Below are 22590 nucleotides of genomic sequence, written 5' to 3' on the forward strand. Positions count from 1 at the left end.
GTATTATCATAAATCAAATTCTAGCTTTAGAAAAGAATGTGTTATCTTTAATCATGGAAACCATATCCTATATTATATTTATCATTATTAGCAATACAGCTAGGTAGGACGTTACCTGGATTACAGTATATATATTTTTTTTTTCTTTTTTTTTTTTTGCTGTATGCGGGCCTCTCACTGTTGTGGCCTCTCCCGTTGCGGAGCACAGGCTCCGGACGCGCAGGCCCAGCGGCCATGGCTCACGGGCCCAGCCGCTCCGCGGCATATGGGATCCTCCCAGACCGGGGCACGAACCCATATCCCCTGCATCGGCAGGCGGACTCTCAACCACTGCGCCACCAGGGAGGCCCGATTACAGTATATTTAAAAGACTTGTTTTAATTTTGTTTCTTATAAGATGGGTTCAAATTGCAAACCTAAATTGATTAACCTATAATCAAAGCAATTATATTGTTTTTAAACATATCCTTTTTGATGTATTTGAAGCCCCCTAACTACCCCACCTCAAAAAAAAAACACTCTAGGAGTATAAGAGAACAAAAGTTTCACATATTGTTTTTTAAATAAATAAATAAATAAATTAATTAATTAATTATTTTTGGCTCTGTTGGGTCTTTGTTGCTGTGTGCGGGCTTTCTCTAGTTGCGGTGAGCGGGGGTTACTCTTCATTGTGGTGCACAGGCTTCTCATTGCGGTGGCTTCTCGTTGTGGAGCATGGGCTCTAGGCGTGTGGGCTTCAGTAGTTGTGGTGTGTGGGCTTAGTAGCTGTGGCTCGCGGGCTCCAGAGTGCAGGCTCAGTAGTTGTCACGCCCAGGCTTAGCTGCTCCACGGCATGTGGGGTCTTCCCAGACCACGGCTTGAACCCGTCTCCCCTGCATTGGCAGGTGGATTCTTAACCACTGAGCCACCGGGAAGTCCCTCATATTGTTTCTTAAGTCTATTTAAAGATAGTTTTAAGTGGAGAGAGAAAAAAAATGTGTCTGCTTTCAGGAAAAACATGATAGCTTCATTTAAACAACTTATTCAAGACTTTCTTCTGATGATGATACAGCTAACACAATAATGTCACTCTTAGACATGCACAAGAGAATGAATTAAACAGAAATGCTAACAAAGCCCTTAATTTACCTTCTTTGTGGAAAAAGTGACAAAATATTACATTCCTGAGCCACCAACTTTTAAATCGCAAAGCTCTCCTTACTGCAGCTCCACCAGAAAAAATTCAGATTCCCATGCAGGTACAAAGAACAAACTATTTCATACATAGGTTGTTTCTTTCATACAAAGTATTACACACAAATAAATTCCCATTTAATTTTGCCACTTTTATGTCTTCGTTGTCCTTGAGAAAAAGGATGTTACAAAAATAAAGTAGGTATGATTTTCCAAGTAGAATTTACTTGTTCATAGATATATATATATTCTCCATGTGACTAATGACCAACCTTTTAAAAAAATTTATTTATTTATTTATTTATTTATTTTTGGCTGCGTTTGGTCTTCATTGGTGTGTGCAGTCTTTTCTCTAGTTGTGGTGAGTGGGGGCTACTCTTCATTGTGGTGCACGGGCTTCTCATTGTGGTGGCTTCTCTTGTTGCAGGGCATGGGCCCTAGAGTACGTGGGCTTCAGTAGTTGTGGCATGTGGGCTCAGTAGTTGTGGCACATGGGCTTAGTTGTGCCACGGCACGTGGGATCTTCCTGGACCAGGGCTCGAACCCGTGTCCCCTGCATTGGCAGGCAGATTCTTAACCACTGCACCACCAGGGAAGTCCCCCAACCTTTACAATTAGAGCAGCATTGCTTGGAGTACAGAATATTCAGGCATGTAACACATTCAGTCCTTGTAACACATTTGAGAGGTAAATTGTAAAACAAAACTCTCACTGTCAGTTCTCCCGCCTGGAGAAGAGAAGCCTCATGTTAAGTTAGTGGTAGTATTGAAAATAGCATAACACACTTGGAGTCTCATCCATGTCCAGTCAAGAATGGTTTTAAACTCTGATCGTGCATCTAGGAAAAAAATTTCAGATGTACAGATGCAGAATGAGAAAATAAATTTACAAATTGTGGTTTTCAACATCCCATCATGCTTTCTTCTCTATGTTAAAGGTAAAAGAGACTTTTGACAGAGATCCATGTGGTTCTTGGTGAAGACTCTGGCCCACCAGGTAAGCCAGCTTATGGGCATAATGGCAAGGAGCAGGAACTCGGATGATACCCTTTAGGAGAAAGATCAACTAAAAAATTTTTTTTTACCTTTATATCTACTTTCCCTAAGTTTAAATTTTTATGGATATCCAAGGTTCAAAAAGTAGATTCAATTTTGAACAGTTTCACAGATCTGAAGGAAAATCAGTATCAAAAAATACCATAGCCATTATGGAGAACAGTACGGAGCCTCCTTAAAACTAAAAACAGAGCTACCATATGACCCAGCAGTCCCACTCCTGGGCGTATATCCAGAAAAGATGAAAGCTCTAATTCAAAAATATGCATGTACCCCAATGTTCATAGCAGCACTATTTACAATAGCCAAGACACAAAAGCAACCTAAATGTCCATCAGCAGATGAATGGACAAAGATATGGTAGGTGTATACAATAGAATAATACTCATTCATAAAGAATGAAATAATGCCATTTGCAGTAACATGGATGGACCTAGATATTATCGTACTAAGTGAAGTAAATCAGAGACAAATATTATTTGATATCACTTACATGTAGAACCCAAAAAATAGCATACAAATGAACTTATTTTTATTTACAAAGCAGAAACAGACTCACAGCGACAGAAAACAAACCTATGGTTACCAAAGAAGAAAGTGCAGGGGGGAGCAATAAATTAGGAGTATAGGATTAACAGATGCACATTACCAAATTAAAGAAAAAGAATACTTACTAAAAAAGTGTAATACATGTGGCATAGTATGTAAGTTAGACTCTGTACTGCATCTGGGCTCAAGTAAAGCATGTCATGGATGACATTATAATGAGTGGGAGTGCCAGTGCCAGTGCCTTCTTTCACAGACTGACTCACAATAAAAAAGTCATACCTAGAATTATAGAACATAATTGGTATCAAGCTTATTTTAGAAGAAAAACAATGTAGCAAACCTAGTCTTTGAAGTAACAATTTACAGAAATCTATGATACAGAGTTTCCTTTATATTTAGAAGCCTGGCTAAATTTTGAGCAATGATTTGCTAAAGCAAATCCACAAAGGACAGTGAAATCATTGACAATAACACTCATGGGATTTAAACTCACAAGCATATGCACTGATGCCTAGAGGCAGCAAACATCAAATTATCATGTTAGACATGGTCATAGGTAATGTGATTCAGAGATTTAGGGAAAGATCGGAATATCCATCTCTGCAAATCACCAGAATATATTCAAACTAAGTTATATAAGTGGTAAGGTTAACCAATTTATTGTAAATATTGAATGTTTATGTCATTTTATGTTATACTTTATGTTAATTGTACTTTTCATTTGCTTTGTTTTCTTCAATCCTTTCATGCCTTCTACTAGAAAAATCAATGTTTCTGCCTTCAAATTTAATTCATTTCTCCCTATCAGTTGGTATGAATGTCCTGTTTTATTTCTTGCTGTGGTTTTGCATAACTTTCTTATTTGCATAATTCACTTAGAAGTCTAAAGTTAACCAGAAGTTCTAGCCTTCTTCCTAACAACTGAATCATAGAACGATCAATAAATATTTGTCTGTTTTTAAAATTCTCTGAAAAACAAAATGATTGAAGACAGAAAAAATTATCATCTAATATACCTATCATTTTTAACCTTCTTTAGGTCAATTCTTCCTTTCTCGTCCAAATCATGCAAACCTTAAAAAACTCTGTTACTATTTAAATAAAAAGGAATCTTTAAAATAAAGAAAGATGGCTTACCATTCCATCCTAGTCACCTCTAAATCAATAACTGTTCCTGGAGATGGATTGTCAAGTCTTCATCCTTTTCAATAAAAAATCTGATGTTTGTTTCTTCACCACGATGAAAGTTAGTCTGACACTTAAAAGATTAAGATCAATGTCACTCTGTTTGCTTTGCATTATCTCAGAAGCATTCAGAGTGTCGAAAACAGCCCACACATAGGAGCCATTAAAAGGAGTCTGCAGATGGTATCTCTCCACACACCCCAATTTTACTGTCTTAGCTCCAAGAGCCTGATTCAGGAAGTAAAGGAGGAGGTTTCTATTCATAGCCATTCAGATCCTAGGGGAAGGGTCCCTTCCTCCCAAAGTCAGGATTACTAGTACTGTCTGTGCTGGGCGCCAGGCTTCACTGACAAACAGGTGAAGCCAGAGAAGGGAACTGAGAGGAATCCCCAGTCCTGGGACGTACAGAACTCCAGGATAAAGGAGCTGCATAGTACAAACCATTGACAGGCTATGTTCATGGATTTTTAGGAATATCTGAGGTTAGCAAGCCCTCCTCCATCAAGGTTTGGAAGGAGATTAGAAAAAGAGAAGAATCATGCGGTTCCATATGGGGAAACAACCTGCTACTGCAAGGCTTCAGTTCTGCTTTCTCCTCTGACATGGGCATGGAACACAAAGTGGGAAGGGTCTGTTTTTTTCTCCCCACCCATCCACTGAAGCCCTCTGTATCCAGCTTTCCAATTCACACATCACAACTGTTGTAGATATTTCCCCCTGCCCCCGGAAACTAAAATGTAAAGCTTACAAAATCTGCACTTAATGAGTAATATACCCACTTGTGTCCTCTGTAAGCATTTTCTAAGTAGGACTCCATCTGTTTTAGTTCTTGGTCAATCAGTGCTTGAAACTGTCCATCTCCCACTCCAACTCGATGCACAATGGTAGAATGTGGCAGAGATGAATTTTGTTCATACCAGAGCTTCAAGGCAGCTGAAAGGAAGTCAGAAACACATATAAATAAACCATAACTTGGAACAAAGTGGCCACTGTTTTTGACAACTTCTATGTTCATTTGTCAACATGGTAGCTTTCAGGACACTGCTTAAATCTTCAGTCTAGTCCATACTTAACAACAGTATGAAAATTTTGAGCCAGATAATTCTTTGTGGTGGTCAGGGACAGGGAGTGTTGCTGTCCCATGCATGGTAAGACATTTAACAGCATCCCTAGCACTCTATCCCCATTGTGACAATGAAAAATGTTTTCACTCATTGCCAGATGTCCCAGGTGGGGGGGCAGTATCTCCACCAGTATAGACTCAAGCCCTCCAGCTTCCACCAGGCACTGACTATGCAAACAGGTCGTCAGCCCATTGACAAGCTCCTGCCCCGATTGCTGGATGATGCATTGAGAGAACCACCTGTATGGAGAAAAATAAGCCATTAGTTTGGAAAACAAGATTAATTCAGAATCAAAATGATGAAATTAATCCATGACCAAAAAAAATTCACTATCAGTGGTTGAGGACCCAATTAAAGATCCATTCTTCATCCTGCTGTAGAGATCCAAGTATTGGTCTCTTCACATATCTTAGGCATTTTGTAACATTTTGCATGCACACAAAGAGTAAGAATGGAAACATTTGTTAACATTAACTACAAATTATACATGCTTTGAATACATATGACTCATATTGTTTCAGCTCCTGGGGAATTCCACAAAGTGCAAACCCAGTGTTTTTCTGGAGACTCCTACTTCTAGTTCAATGTCTTAAACAATGGTTCATCCATATGAATCTGCTTTGGAGGGAGCAGTTTGCTTCAAAACAGTAATAGCTATTGTGACCACTGCTCAATGTATCAAGTAAAATCACCTGTTTGTCTAGAGTTTCTATCCCCTTATTGCGTTTTTGTTTACTTCAGAGTATTAGGATGACCTGATAGGGTATGATGTATGTTTGCCTCTTCATCTGAATCTGTACTCCGATGGATGGGATCAGGTATTTTGGCTTTACATTTTCACTGCTGCATTCTCAGTATTTACACATAGCAAGTGCTCAAAAATATCTATTGCATGAATGTAAGCTTAACTTTTTACCTATTATCACAACATTTTCTACTAAAAAAGGCAGAGTAAATCCATGTTACTGTATTTAGAGTATGACTGGAAAAAAAAGATCCTTAAAGGATACTGTGGAATTATACTTGGTGGGCCACAAACAACATTGAACATAGTGGTGGTTTGTGACTGTCCCACATACCATAATGCACAAGAGAAGAATATGCAAACCCATCTGCACTATGGGTTTTATTTTCTACTCTAAGCACAGAAAAAAGAAGGTCCCTGGAGAAAAGGAGAATCATAGGCTATAGAAGCACATCTCCTTATTCAGGTACATTATATACAAATGTATGAAGACAAGATCTTATGATACCTACAGGCCACTAGGTATGTTCCCATAGGTGTCTTCACCCACGTATATCCTAAGTGCTTCCTCATGTGTCCCTATGCAGAGGCTCACTGATCAAATCCTGCGGTTGGCAGAATTCTACCTGTCCTCATCCTTGGAACTTGTGAACATACTGAGATCTAGCCCCTGTGATGATGTTATATGGCACAGTTGACTTTAGGATAAGGAGAGTCTCCAGATGGATGATATCCGACCTCATGAGCTCCTTTAAAATCAGCAAGTTTTCTTTGGCTGATGACAGAAGAGGAAGATGGAGAGATTCAAAAGAGAACAAGAGCACAGTGTGAATTGGCGGGTTGGAAGTTGGAGGGGAGGCAAGGAGCACATCAGAAGGAATGTGGATGGAACTCTAGAAGCTGAGACTAGCTGTAGGTGACAGCCAGCAAGGAAGTGGGGTCCTCTGTCCCACAATCACAAGAAAATTGGCTCTGCCACATCGGCGTATGCTGGGAAGAGGATCCCAAGCCTCCAGGTGAGAATGTGGCTTCTGTGACACTTTTAACTTAGCCTTGGGACTTCCCTGGTTGTCCAGTGTTTAAGAATCTGCACTTCCTCCTCAGGGGGCATGGGTTCAATCCCTGGTCAGGGAACTAAGATCCCGCATGCTGCGCAGTGCAGCCAAAAAACAAAATCTTGGCCTTGTAAGGCCCTGAGAGCCACGCAGTGCCCAACATCTGACCCACAGGACTGTCCATGGTCATGTGAGTGTCGTCTTAAGCTGCCATATTTTGTCATAGTTGTTAGGCAGCAATAGAGAATGATCAGAGGCTTCCATACAGAATGTTCTGGGAGCCTGACTTTGCCAGAAGATCAGGAGAGCACATCTCTAAGAACAACTTGCCCATGGAGCTTGCCAACAATGTGTGTTAGGTCCGCCTCTCCTATCTGGCCTCCAGATAGCTCCCCACTAAACACTGTCTGCCAAAGCTTACCCACCGCATCAAGTCTGGATCGATGCTTGCCACAAATCCTGCGACTGACTTCCGTCGATGTACAATACCATGGAAACAATCGATAATGATGAACATTGCATTCTGCAACTTAAATTTTAAACCAGGTAGCAGCTTGAGTTAGAACACAAAGCAAATTTCCAATTAAATAGGACCTTAACAAATTCTACCAAAGACAGATGAAAGCAAGAGAAGGCAACAAAATCCCCACGTACTTCTATATCCACCTTCCAGAGGGCACCTCCTAGCTTGCAGTTCATCTGTAGGGCAATCTTTGTAGTGATGGTCTCTCTAAGGTCCGTTTCAACACACACTGGCTTGGAATCGGGTAACTGACACACAGATATCTTTTTATGCCTTCATAAATTTCTTTATTTTCAGTGGGCAGCAAGAAAAGGACCTTGAAAGAAAGCAAACATGACATTCCCCAAAATGCAAGAACACAGTGATGTGAGAAATGGATGCGTGTCGAGGAAGCTATATAGGTGGAGCACTGACAAAGTAGAGACTATTTATTAAATAGATATCTGAATCCATGAGGGTGAAGGGTCTAGAATCACACTGCATTCAACAAGTGTGAGTGTGAGTGTATGGAAGAGACAGGCTGCGAGACAGGCATTTGGCAATATGCATCGATCCTTTAAACTTGCAAAACCCTTTCATCCTAGTCATTCCATTCCCAGGAGTCATTCCATTTCCAGAAGTTTATCATGAAGTCAATATGGGTGGGTTAAAAACACAGACTGATCTATACCGTCCTCAGGACAGTCACCGTCGATGGGATGATGGCTCTGTGTGGGCACTTCCCAAGCATTCTACTTGATTCACTTAATTCTCTCACCAATCGACTGAGATAAATACTATTATCTGCCCCCACCAGCAAACAAGCTTGGGGGCTGTTATGGAAACTGCCTGATTTACAAGCAGCAGAGCAAGTTTCCAAACCCTCGCCAGGACCTTCAGTAGGACACTGAGCAGTTAGGAAGAGAGGCTACTGCTTGCCTTGTTTCTGACTAATGGGAAAAATCATCAGTATATTCTTTTGAACATAATGATGCTTATAGAAGTTTTTGGCAGACGTTCTTTATCAGATTAGGATAATTCTTTTCTCATTGTAGATTAAGTGAGTTTTTCTTTGGACACTGAGCAGTTAGGAAGAGAGGCTACTGCTTGCCTTGTTTCTGACTAATGGGAAAAATCATCAGTATATTCTTTTGAACATAATGATGCTTATAGAAGTTTTTGGCAGACGTTCTTTATCAGATTAGGATAATTCTTTTCTCATTGTAGATTAAGTGAGTTTTTCTTTTCACATGAAGAAGTATGAGATTTTATTAAATGCATTACCTGCATGGACTAAGAAATATTCACCACACTATAATTCACCACACTAACCAGTTTTTTTGAAAAATATAAACAACCTATTTCGAACTTAGTGGCCCACTCTAGCCCATGGTGTTCTCCTAATATTTCCTTAACCACCAGCAAATCTCTAATAATGAACTCTATTTATTCCTAGTGTTGTTGAGACTTACTCTTTTTCTTTATTCTTGACAGTATCTAATTTTAACTTTTCCAAAGCTTTAGATTTATTTGCAGATTGTTTTCTATTTAGTTTCTCTTTTTACTGTTGATTTCATTCATTCTATTTTACTTTGGTTGACTTGGTTCTTGGTGCATTAAAATCCAGACTTCATTCCCAGTGTATTCGTCAAGGGCTGTTGGTCTCATTTCTAGTTTGCTGTGTCACCCACGTTTTGATGCCTAGTACTTATTTATATAGTCCCTCGGTTGTAAGAGTTTAATAAATTTCCATTATTCTCTCTAATATCACTGTTACTTAAAAAAATAATGGTTTCTTCAGGTGTACGTGGTTTAATGATTTCTAATTGTAATGTACTGTGGTCAGTGTATGTGGTCGATAGGATCCTGGTCCTACATTATTTGGCTAGGTTTCTCCAAGCCCAGTGTGATCAGTTGAAGACAAAGACAAAATGAACTTATAGATGCACTTTTAAAGAGCACCTAATCTTTTGAGTCCATATTTTATACACACACACACACACACATGCATGCCCACGTGCACGCACACATCTCCCTGTCTCTCCTTCCTCTCTCTCTCTCTCTCTCTCTCTCTCTCTCTCTCTATATATATATATATATATATATATATATATATATATATATATATATATATATGTGAGTAGGTTAATAGGTCAAGCTTTTAGGTACAAGTTTAAAATCTTCTAGATTCTGTTTTTTTTTTAAATCTGCTGATCTGAGTTTCCTGAGAGTGGTCAGCTAATATTGTCTCCTAAAATTTCAGCTTCTGGAATAGCATGGACCTGTCTCCTCTTAAGAGCTATTCAAGCTGATGAAGATATAGAAACATGCCTGTTTCAGGCTCAGCCAGTTTAACAAGGCAATAAAGAATGATAGGATTAAGATAGGAGAGAAGTAGGGACCCAGAGAGGTGATCCCAGCAACTGAGGCTGCATTCTCTCCTGAGGTATCTGCCCATCCCAGTAAACATGGCTGAGAGGTTGGGAGGCTCTGAAAAGACTAACAGCCTCTCCTCAAAGAGGGAGAAGGACAGAAATCAAAGACCAGGTCCTGCCAAGGAAAGGGTACTCGTGTTAAATCTTGAGCCTACCACTCTAAACAGATTCGATTTATAATACTATGCTTTAAAGACATGAAGCTATGAGAATGTTCCAGCTGATGGTGGGTGTGTACCACCTTGGTATAACCATTTAGAAATCTGATTAGCAGCATCTAGTGACAAGGAACATTCTTCTCCCAGGTACATCCCAGCAGAAATGCATACATATGAGCACTAAAGACAAGTACAAAAGTAGTCATGATAGTAGTCATGATTATTTGTAGTAATAGCAAAACTACAAATATCCCAAATGTTTGACAATAGGATGCATTAAGTTAAAAACAATGGGTTACTATCTAGAGCAAGAGAACAAAAAACTACAGCTACACCCAACAAAGATAAACCTCAATGCTGAGCCAAAGAAAAACCAACACAAGACTGAAGCCACATGGCTCTTTAGGTAAAGTTCAAGAACAGACAACATTAAGCTATGGTGATAAGAAGTCAGGGAAGTAGTTTCTTTCGTAGGATAGTGAGTGTGAAGGGGACAAAGTGAGCATCCAATGAGATTAAAAGATTATGATCCATTAAATAAGAATCCATGAGTCTGTGTTTACATAAGTAAGAATGAAGAGCTCTTCCTTATAATAAAATATCAACTAATAAATATAGAAGGGATATTGGAAACATAGACATCACTATTTGGTGAGACTATGTTAACTAACAACTGTTTCAGACAAGAATCCTCAATGGATGCTAAAATTAATGAGTGAAACTTCAATGAGAAACAGAACATTTGCATAGTCTCAAAGTGTCGCACCATAATAACTTTAATCAATTACAAAGGGATAAAACAGTAACTTTATAATGGTGAAACCTACCAGACCTCAACTTAATCAAATGAGCAAAATTACAATGACCAGTTAATACAGCAGAAACTAACACAACACTGTACATCAACTAAACTCTAATAATGATAAAAAATTATTACATGGAGAGCTGATGACTTAAACCATGAAAAGAAAAAAAAAAAGACCAGTTAAATCAACATCATGGTCTTCCAAATATGATGGATTTAGTAAACCATAGAATACTTCTGTGATATTCTGCAAGAATGCATTACCTGAATCTAGTCATAAGGAAATGGGCAAACCTATATTGAGGATTGTTCCATAAAATAACTGGCCAGTACACTTCTAAAATGTCAAGGCCATAAAACCCAAAGACAGATTGAAGATACTTCCCAGATTAAAAGAAGACTGAAAAAGCCTGTTGGTTAGATGCCTCAGGTGACCCTTGATGGACCAAAGAATTTATTTTGCTGTAAAAAGGAATGATTGGAAGAATTTGGATTAGGGGTATAGATCAGATAAATGGCTCAGGAAAAAACATATATATACACATGTAACTACTATGAATAATGACACGTGTATATATATATACATATATATGTATATATAGTGAGAAGGAAAGAATGATTATATGTAGGTAGATATAGAGAGGGAGAGAATGATTATAGGAATGTGCTAAAATTTACTGGTTGGGAAATCTGGATGATGGTTATAGAGAGATTTGTACTGTCTTTGCAACTCTTCCTGTAAGTCTGAAAATATAAAGTGAAAAGAAAAAAGTTTTAAAATATTCAGGAAAATAGATAGTGGAGGTTTTAGATTGGATTGGTGTGTACTCATTTTTAAACAGAAAATTTGTAAAAGATTCTCTATTTAAAATAACAGGGACTATGTTCACAGTTGCCATTTTTACTGCCAATATCTGATTTTGAGGAATAGGTTATTAATGTTATGTGTAAGAGGGCTATTTTTATTCTTTTAGCCTTAAATTATTAATACAGTACTAGATTGCTTTTCCTTCCTGGTTTTAAAATTGTCTATAGTTTACCTATGCTTTTATTTCCTCTATTTCTGCCTTACTCCACCAGCTCACACGTTTATAGGAATTAAATTCTTTACTATTCCCAAACTATGTGAGTACTTATGAACTCTTGGTAGTGTTACCACCAATTCATATTAATATTTGGGAAGTTAATGTTTAATTTGGGATATAATATAAATATTTGACTTGATGTCTTCCCATCACATTCAGTGGATTACCTTACACAGCCTGGTTCTGGCCCCCACCCAGCGCCACACAGCGTTTGAAATTTGTGAGCCACATGGCTTCACCCCTGCTTATATACGAGAATTCCCCTCTGTTCCTGGTCTAGGGAGACTTACATTTGTGCCAGAAGATGTTTTACACATAATTTCCAGTTCCTATTTTATTGGTCATTCCCAGTTGTTTGGAATGCATAAGATTGTAGGCATGCTCTCCCCACCATTTGAAAAGATACCTTAAAATATTTAAGGGACTGCCCTGAATAAAAGATATTGTTCCAAAAAGCAAAACTAGGATAAATTAGTAAAAGTGGGGCAAATTCCCATTCAAGTTTCAGATAAACTTTCTTAAGAGAAATTCCCACAATTAGAAAGGCAGTCTTTCACTTTCTAGGCAGATGCTAAATGAACAAAGAAAGTCATGTGATGAGTTGGGATGCAAACCACCACCAAGGCCTCTTGAACTCCATTCTAACACGTGATGCTTTGCTGAGTCCCACCAGAGGCTTCCTTGACCTAGCTGAGCATTTAAGGCTACAGCACCAGAGAAGCATGAAGCATGGCATTCAATCAAAGTAACAGGAAGCAAGACACAGATTTAAGAACAGGATTTCAAAAGTAAGACATTTCATTTGAGTATAATAATGGCTCACAGAAGGTATCCTTCAGAGTAGCCTACAAGGTTGCTTGGTAGAAGCTGAAAGGAGAGAAAAGTCTAGGCTCTATGGAAAAGACAATAGGAAGAATATCCTGGTTTCAGGATCAAGAAACAAAGATCCCTTTTAAGAGCATCCTGGGGACTTCCCTGGTGGTCCAGTGGGTAAGACTCCACGCTCCCAATGCAGGGGGCCCAGGTTCGATCCCTGGTTGGGGAACTGGATCCCGTATGCCACAACTAAGAGTCCACATGCTGCAACTAAAAGGCCCTGCATGCCACAACTAAGAAGCCCACATGCCGCAACTAAGACCTGGCACTGCCAAGATAGATAGATAGGTAGATAGATAGATAGATAGATAGATAGATAGATAAATATAAAGAGCATCCTGGATGATGAGGGAAGAATGGGAGATGAGTTTGGGAAAAGAATCCAAGGAAGAAAGGAAAAAGATGTTGCTTTAGTAATTCAGATACAACGTAGTGACAACAGATGGGAGAAAGGAAAAATCCCAAGAAAAATACCAGACAAAAGAAAGAACACTTACTGGAAGAGAACAGATCATAGACTTTGCAGGTTACAGCTGGAGAGAGAAATGATGAATGTGTGCCTACCATAATCCATATTACTTAATATTTGTATGGTGTTTTTTAATCTGAGACTTAAAAGATAATTCTAAGTCCTCAAGCCTAAAAGAATGAGCATAACATGGTGATATTAAGTAGTAGCTTAAACCCCAAAGTCTGTATTCAGCTACATTATAGGGGTAAATTTATATTTTCTGGCTGGTTTAGGAAACCAATGGCAACATCCAAATTCTAAAATACATACAAATGCAGCTCACTAAGGACGGGGCACACATCAAATAGACACTTACAATCTGTGTTTTTTGTGAAGCATGTTTTTCAAAGGTGCTTATATAAGAATGGACTGTATCATCTGCTTCAAGCCTAGAAAATAAGTATTTCATCTATACTTCAAAAGTAATGAACAGTGAAACATGTCACATTTTATACAGCCAATGAAACATGATATAAAACAAGGCAAGATAAACTGCCAAGGTAAGTATTTCAGTTGAAGGTTTTTAAGACAAAAACAAGTTCAATTTTTGGAAACAAGACTGGGAAGTAGTTTTTGCTATTCCCTCCTCCCCCGTCCACTCATATCAAGTTGCTAATTCTCATGTCTTCAAGATGTAGCCCAATAGCCAGAAATCCATAGATCACAAAAGCCTGATTTAATATGTGTGGGCTGGAGCAGACTTTACTTTTTTGCTTACACACTTTCAGAGTTTGGATAACGTGACAGATTCCTACAATTTAAGAAGTTTTTCCACTTTCAAATTGCCAGCAATCGATTTTGAAATTGTAGATAATTTCTGCTCTACTTACAGTTTTGCATTTCTGACAATTATGCCCATTTTGGGTGTGATTTTCTGTAGATTCTGCTGAAAGGTAAGGGCTGTTCCATAATTTCCCTTAGTGTAGAGTATTAGCCAATGATCCAGTGACATTGCTCTAAGTACAGGTACCCTTGTGTTTCTTGACCAATCTTCATTATGGTTGTCAAACTGGAAGAGAATTCCAAGACATGGTATAAAACTTCATTAAAAAAAAAGAAAACCAACATCATCTAATATGCAAAGGCAATTATCCATTTACAATCCTTTCCACTGTAAATCTGTGCTATCTCCCATTGGAACATTACCATTTTAAACTTCAGCCATGACAAGATTGTTTAAGTACTTTAAAAATAAGTTTATTATAACTAATGAATACAAAAGCTGACATGTTTTCAAACATGTTTGCAAAAAAAGTAAATCCCTCCCTTGTTACCCCTCCCCACAAGATACAGAGTAAGAACTTGGACAGAGTTTTACATGAAATCTAAACATGAAATTCTCATTTGTCAGTTGATCCTGAAAAGCTCCAACACATTATATTCTAGGTAAAGGTCCATTAAAATTAAGAAATCAACAAACCACTTGCTTTCTACTGTCATTATAATGCTCATTCAAAATGCTGAAGGACAAGAACAGGTAACATAAGATTGCACGTGACAGATATTCAAAGTTCACGGATCTATGAAATCACAAACAACTGAGATGAGAATCCTGGGGTTGGAATTAAACGCTGACTTAAAAAGGCAGTCCAGGTCTTCCCTGGTGGTGCAGTGGTTGAGAGTCCGCCTGTTGATGCAGGGGGCACGGGTTCGCACCCCAGTCTGGGAGGATCCCGCGTGCCGTGGAGTGGCTGGGCCCGTGAGCCATGTCTGCTGGCCCTGCGCGTCCAGAGACTGTGCTCCACAGCGGGAGAGGCCGCAGCGGTGAGAGGCCCACGTACCGCAAAAAAAAAAAAAAAAAAAAAGGCAGTCCAAGGAAATCTATGTACATTGTAGTCTTTCACATCTGGTCTAATGTCAGCTATTTTTCCTTAAGATATAGGTTAGTCACACTAGAATACCATGGGTTATTATGATTTTAGGTATTTGACTCTTAAGGATACATTTGGAAGATCATTTTACTATGAGAGAATGTGCACAATACTAATAAAGATATAATACAGAGACTACTATATGCCAAGCATGTTACCTGTATTCTTATTAAATGATGGCTTGTCCTCTCATATGGAAATGACAGGTAGTCTGAAAACAGCAGTCATAGTTATTGACATGACCGAGTTAGTTCCCCTTTGGGTTGTTACTAATTTGACCCAACTTTGACGTGACAATTCTGCAGCTGTCTTACAATTCTTCTTCCTTGATGAATTCTTACATCTTGCAAAATTCTTCCAGAAAAGAATAAAAACTCTGTCTCAAGTTCCAAATTCCAGTCTCGAAGCTCCTTTTGCACAGTATTATTTCTGAAAGAAAAAATATTTCCACATGCTCAAATCCAAGAAAATATGCAGAGGCAATTATCCATTTGCAAAACACAAGTCAGTGTTCCTCTCATCTAAAGTTCCTTATTGCTTGTGTTTTGTGTCAAGATGCTACAGGTAAACTCCCTAAGACTCAATCTTGTCTTTGTTCTCACATTTGTGCAGACACTTAGAATCTATTTCATTCTTAGCCCCTCTTGGCCTCCTCTGACACTGCAATGACAGAAAAAAATAGAGTTGCACCTCCCCACTCCCCAAATATCACTTTCTTCCCAATCGTCACTTTTTTTTTTTTTTTTTTTTTTTTGCGGTACGCGGGCCTCACACTGCTGTGGCCTCTCCCGTTGCAGAGCACAGGCTCCGGACGTGCAGGCTCAGTGGCCATGGCTCACGGGCCCAGCCGCTCCCCGGCATGTGGGATCTTTCTGGACCGGGGCACGAACCGTGTCCCCCACATCGGCAGGCGGACTCTCAACCACTGTGCCACCAGGGAAGCCCCAATTGTCACTTTTTAATTGAAGAATCTGAGATGCCAAGTGATCCACACAGGTCTCCACTTCACACACACAGAAAAGTAGCACTTACCCTGTGCAGCTTGCAGGATCTTAGTTTCCTGACCAGGGATTGAGCCCAGGCCCTCAGCAGTGAAAGCATGGAGTCCTAACCACTGGACAGCCAGGGAATTGCCACGCACTTACTCCCTTAAAGCATCCATGAATGTTAGCAATTTATGCTGCCTTCTACCTGGATCCATCCTCATATAGGTGGACAACTCTCTCATCATTCTGTAGTCTTTATGCAGGTCATCCGTTAAGCCTTAAAAAAAAAATCCGAAAGATAACACTCCAAACTAGCAAGAATAGATTTCTATTAGAGAAAACTTAACTGTTGTATCCGGAAGAAGAAGAAAATCAGAGAGAGCAAGTCTGGGTCATGTGGAGTCTTGTGAAAATCCTGTAAAGTAATATTGGTGACTTTAAAGAAGGGCTCTCTTTTATGAAAATGGTATAAATCCACAGTACCTGTCAGGTGGCATAGCTCAGGAACCAGCATTATAGGTTGATGGAGTGTGTCCTGTCGGCTCATTTTCCATTTGCCCTTGGTGATCAAAAGTGGCTGATTTAAGGTAGTGACCACTGTACCACAGTGCTGTTCAACAGAAAAACGAACACTGGCATGCCTATTAGCAAAACCTTAGTAACATCAAATAAATAGGTACAAAAGTGCATTTTCGGATCACAAATGGAGGCCTAGAGGTGTGGTGATATTGTTTCCCCCAGTTTAAGAAAGCCTCCAAAACACTCTTAATATTCTCTTAATTTGATGTCCCAGGGATCACTTATAAACATAGATGGCCAAGGAGAGTAGAACACCCACAAAACATAATGGAATCATTGTGCTACCCTTTTTATTATAGATGTAGATGGGTGAGACTTGTGTAGTATGTTTTTCTCACCACAGTAATGCCTTGAAAGTTTCTAAAACATATTGAGAATTTTCAAGAGGATTCCTCTACTAATGGGGGACAAAAAAACCTGGCAACATTTTAGAGTGGCAATTCCAGATCTATTCCCAACATTCCTCTTACTTTATTTCCCCTAAACCCTTAGTCTCTGCTTCCAGTAGGGAAAGGCATCTTCTAAGACATCACATACAGAAGTTCCTATCCCTAAGGCAGCAAATTCTTGTACAACAGAGTGACTTTACTCCCCAACACAAAGTGGAGATTCTTTGTAGATCTTCCTAAGCTGCTTATTAGCAAGGTCCTCATCAATAAGTTAACCACATGAATTCTGGTATCATCTGTCATTTAAGCATCTGAGAGCTTCAAAAGGAGTTCCAACTTTGGGCAAGAAGACTTCAAATCGAGGTTTCATGGCTCTTTTCTTTTCAAGCTGGGTGGCTACTATTAATTCTCATGCTATTGTTACAGATTATATATTTTTTCCTTCAAGCACTGTAGTTATTTGAAGGCAGCTAAGATTCACCCCCTATTTCCTTGTCCTAGACCCTTCTTTAAGGAGGGCACTTGTGCAGGTATATACATGCATGTAGAATCATGGCATCATTTTAAGCTTCATCCACAGCTCCTATCACCCAGTTTATCAAAGCCTTCGGACATGCTCTTCCTCCTATAGAGAACTATAGAAATCACACTTCCCATTTCTTATAGCTTTTGTAAAAAATAAACAAACCTCTAGGGAGGGTGGGAGGGAGATGCAAAAGGGAGGGGATATGGGAACATATGTATATGTATAACTGATTAAATTTGTAAAAAAAAATAAAAAATAAATAAAAATAAAAATAAAAAAATAAACAAACCTCAATTAAATAGAGTCAGGAGACCAGAGGGGGAGCTCTCTCATACCCTGCCATGATAGCAGAGCCCAACAGGAAGAAGAAAGACTTCTCTTCTTCCCAGGCAAGACCTTGGCCAATGAAAAGCCATGGTCTCTTTGTTTACTAAAGCCCTTCCAACTTTCTTTTCTCTTCTATGAAAGGGTTCTCCTGTCCTCCTCAAGTGGGACTTGCACATGGCTCACCAGGGTTGCAGACCCCAAATTGCAATTCTCCACTGATCCCAAATAAACCCATCTTTGCTGAAGAAGAAACCTGCAGTCTATTGTTTTAGGTCCAAAAAACAAATCAGTCCTGTTGTCCCTATTTCCATTATTTGAAAGGTAGGATTGTGCCTACTTTCTAATGCCTCATCTATGAATTCAGCAGTTTTTCCCAGATCTCATTATGAGACTCTTATGAGACTCAGCTCCTACCAGGGCATCCTGAGACTACCCTAGTCATTCAAATATTTCAGCACATCCATTTCACTCAAGTAAATCTGCTGGAACCATTTTCTTATGTTTACATGTAAGACTCTATATATCAACACATGCTGAGAAGGTAGTTTGCCTTAATGTGACACACTCTCTCAAATTATTACTAATCCCACTACTCTCTGATTCTAACATGCATGAATTATCTATTACAACCTATGTGTATGAACTACTATGTGTCAGTCATGGTGTAAGGTATAAGAGATATGTATTGCAAAGAGCAGAATCATAGCTCTCCTAGTCCTATGAAACTCATAGTCTATTGGGGAGGGGAGAGATTTATAAAAATCACCCAAATATATAATTACAAATTGGGATAAGTGTTATGAAATACAAGTACATAACAGAAAAGGGTGACCTCACAGAGGCCTGATGTTGCAGGTCAGTGTATACATGGGAGGGAGGGGTACTGTTGGGATATCCAGAATGGCTCTTTTTTAAAAAAAATTATGAAGTATTGTTGATTTACAATACTGTGTTAATTTGTGCTATATAGCAAAGTGACTCAGTTATACATATGTATATTCTTTTTCATATTCTTTTCCATTATGGTTTATCACAGGATATTGAATATAGTTCCCTGTGCTATGCAGTAGGACTTTGTTGTTGTTCCATCCTATATATAATAGTTTGCATCTGCTAATCCTAAACTCCCAATCTTTCCCTCCCCGACTCCCTCCCACTTGGAAACCACAAGTCTATTCTCTGTACCTGTGAGTCTGTTTGTTTCATAGATATGTTCATTTGTGTCATATTTTAGATTGCACATATAAGTAAATCATATGTCCATCGACAGATGAATGGATAAAGAAGTTGTGGTGTATACACACACACACACACAAGTGAATATTACTCAGTCAGAAAAAAGAATGAAATAATGCCATTAGCAGCAACATGGATGGACCCAGAACGGCTCTTCTTAATCAAAGATCTTTGAGATAAAATTTGTAGGATGAACAAGCAAACATCAGCCTAGGTGGAGGTATCAGCACACATAAACTGAGAAGGAGAGAGGTCCTTAACTCTCTCACAGCCTCACCTCCCTTACTTCCCCAGCTTGCATTCCATAGCCTGTCACAATCACGTCCTCACAAATGCCATTCATTCCTTCACTATGCCTTGATCATGCTACGTTGGCAAGTCTCAAACCCTGGTAAAACCCAGCTGTCTGTTCTGCCCATGCAACCAACAACCAAACCCTGCTGACTGGTTCTAGAGTTAGTCTGCCACAATCTAAAAGGGGTGTTCTGTTCAGATTCCCTAGTTATGCTTCCTACCCGTTCAAAAAACCAGCATTTCACACTTTCTCATCTCTTCTCAAATCTGCTATACATCTCCCTCATCGCTGCCCATCAACTAACTCAGCCAATGGTCTTGCTTCATACTCACTGAGAAGTGAATGTCTGAGGATTCAGACAGGAATACACTTATATTCTGCCCAGTGTTTGCCTTCTCTCTACACATATGTATGTTCTTCTTGCCCTCTGATTACTATGGAGGATGTGTCCTGCTCCAGAAAAGGGTCTGTAATCTCTACTACAGCTATGGATTCTAACCTCTTCTTTCCTTCAGGGATTTTGTTCCTATCATTACCCCTCATTTATCTTGCCTTCCGTATTAACAATTTCTCCTTCTCTAGTTATACCAGGATAAACACACACTGTAGTATTCTCTGACTTAAAAAAATCCTTCATCTACATAGCATTTCTCTTCCCTTCTATGCAAACATTGCTAAATTTTTCCTTCAGTACCCTCCACCTGGACTTCAATGCCCACCATTACACAATTTGCTCTTGGCAGTGAACTCTATGCTATGAAACTCAATATACTCTTCACTGTGTATTTTTCCCCCAGCTCTATTGAGGTATAATTGGTATACAAAAATCTGCCCATAATGTGTACAGTTTGGTGAATTGGGGCATATGTATACGCTCTCATTTAACCTCATCTTAACATTCTACAGAGACGCATATCTTTCTTTCCTGAAATATTACATTCTCTTGGTCATCTATATATTCTGCCTAGGTGACTGCATATCAAAATCCAAGACTAGGTAAGAGCTAATAATTCCCAAAATGAAAACTCCAGGCTTTACACCGTGGGACTCCAGACTCATCAGCATGCCCAAAGAGCATACTTTTTTTACCCCCTTTGGCAGAGAGATGATACTGAACTCACCACATCTGTACACGAAAGAAAAGAGTGTCCACTTAGGTAGGTTCAGGCTATAGGACTGAATTTTAACAAAGAAATATGAGTGAAAGTAGTGCATTAGCCTATCACTTTCAGTCTAAGGGACCTAAGAGCCAGTATGCTGCTTCTACCTCTTTTCTTCTAACATGACAACCTTGGAGTCCTCTTGTTGAGATGGTAGAGCCACAAAATGGTAACAGATGAGATCACTGAGTCTCCCTGACTCTCATTAGACTTTATTCAAGCCAGAAATAAACCTTTTAAAATTAACTTACTGATATTTCAGGTTGCAATTCCATCTGTGCCTATCTCATCCCAGAACAATCTTATTACACTTATTACAACCAAGCCTTCACTATGTCCTCTCCATTTTCACCCACTTCTCCCATCCTGCTCCAGGCCACCATCATCACTTAAGTCAACTGATTTAATAACCTCCTCACTGGTTTTCCTGCCTCCATTTTTACCCCCGTACAGCCCATTCTCTGTATATTAGACAGAAATCTTACAAATATCTACATAATATGATTTTTTTTTCTGTACGCGGGCCTCTCACTGTTGTGGCCTCTCCCATTGCGGAGCACAGGCTCCGGATGCACAGGCTCAGTGTCCATGGCTCACGGGCCCAGCCGCTCCGTGACATGTGGGATCTTCCCCGGACCGGGGCACAAACCCGTGTCCCCTGCATCGGCAGGCAGACTCTCAACCATTGCACCACCAGGGAAGCCCTACATAATATGATTTGACAATAAAATCCAATTTACTTCTCTAGAGAACACTCCAGCCTAGTTTGGGCTCTGGGTACACCATGCCCACCCCAAAAATAGTGCCTTTGTTCTACCTCTTCTCCCTCATCCGTACCTAGCTCGCTCCTTGCTGCCATTTACATATCAGCTTCGCAGAGAAGATATCCATGACCTTGCAGACTAATAGCCACCAGATGTTCTCCATAGTACCACCCAATTTTAATTATCTCCATATCCCTTATAACTATTAGAATAGTTTTCTTCTCGTTTGTCATCTCTCTGTCTGCCATGAGAATGCAAGTGCCTTAAGAGCTGAGAACTAAATAGTCTTACTAATGTATACCCAAGATATACAATAGGCACTCACTAAATGCTTTTGGGATTGAATGAACAAGTAATAAGTGTGGAACACAAATGAGGATAATGTCATAATAACCCTCCCTTGAAGGGATGTCAGAGGGTTATGTACCTGCAATTGTTCCAAGTAGCTATGTTTTGACTCCCAGTATAATACAAGCTTTCTTAAAAAAAAGCATCCATCTATAAGTTCTTTCCATTTGCCACAAATATCTGCCATTCCTTCAATTACCTTTCTCTCATCTGCTAAAGCTAGAAAACCAACCTCACCAACTGGCCTGAGTTTATTTGTGAGCACTCAAATTAAAAATAGAGGAGGGAGGGCTTCCCTGGTGGTGCAGTGGTTGAGAGTCTGCCTGCCGATGCAGGGGACATGGGTTCATGACCTGGTGTGGGAAGATCCCACATGCTGCGGAGCGGCTAGGCCTGTGAGCCATGGCTGCTGAGCCTGCGTGTCCAGAGCCTGTGCTCTGCAATGGGAGAGGCCACAACAGTGAGAGGCCCGCGTACCGCAAAAAAAAAAAAATTAAAAAATTAAAAATTAAAAAAATAGAGGAGGGACTTCCCTGGTGGCACAGTGGTTAACAATCCGCCTGCCAATGCAGGGGACACGGGTTCGTTCGGTGGTCCGGGAAGACCCCACATGTCGCAGAGCAACTAAGCCACCACAATGAGAAGCCCGCGCACCACAATGAAGAGTAGTCCCTACTCGCCGAAACTAGAGAAAGCCCGCGCACAGCAACGGAGACCCAACACAGGCAAATATAAATAAATAAATAGAGGAATCCATGAATTATGAGATTTAGCACATAACAGACATCATCTCAGATTGTAACTGGTCATTTTTTCTTCTTTTTGAACCAAGTTCTGTAGGGCTGAAACTC

General features: G+C 39.6%; 1 pseudogene across 1 annotated transcript in view; it reads right to left on the reverse strand.

Moving 5' to 3' along the window:
• Positions 1-2085: 2085 nt before the first annotated feature.
• Positions 2086-22590, reverse strand: part of LOC309797858 (piwi-like protein 3) — a 35827-nt pseudogene continuing 15322 nt past the window's right edge. The window contains exons 5-16 of the transcript in view: positions 16599-16725; positions 16275-16392; positions 15444-15558; positions 14089-14267; positions 13575-13647; positions 7541-7725; positions 7312-7415; positions 5255-5325; positions 4742-4895; positions 3915-4035; positions 2903-3056; positions 2086-2220 (exon numbers count right to left, since the gene is read on the reverse strand). The product of the transcript in view is annotated as a piwi-like protein 3 (transcript). The remainder of the gene's footprint in view (positions 2221-2902; positions 3057-3914; positions 4036-4741; positions 4896-5254; positions 5326-7311; positions 7416-7540; positions 7726-13574; positions 13648-14088; positions 14268-15443; positions 15559-16274; positions 16393-16598; positions 16726-22590) is intronic.

Source organism: Mesoplodon mirus (genome assembly GCF_964341445.2).
Source record: "Mesoplodon mirus genome assembly, contig: HAP1_SCAFFOLD_1128, whole genome shotgun sequence".
NCBI classification, from domain to species: domain Eukaryota; kingdom Metazoa; phylum Chordata; class Mammalia; order Artiodactyla; family Ziphiidae; genus Mesoplodon; species Mesoplodon mirus.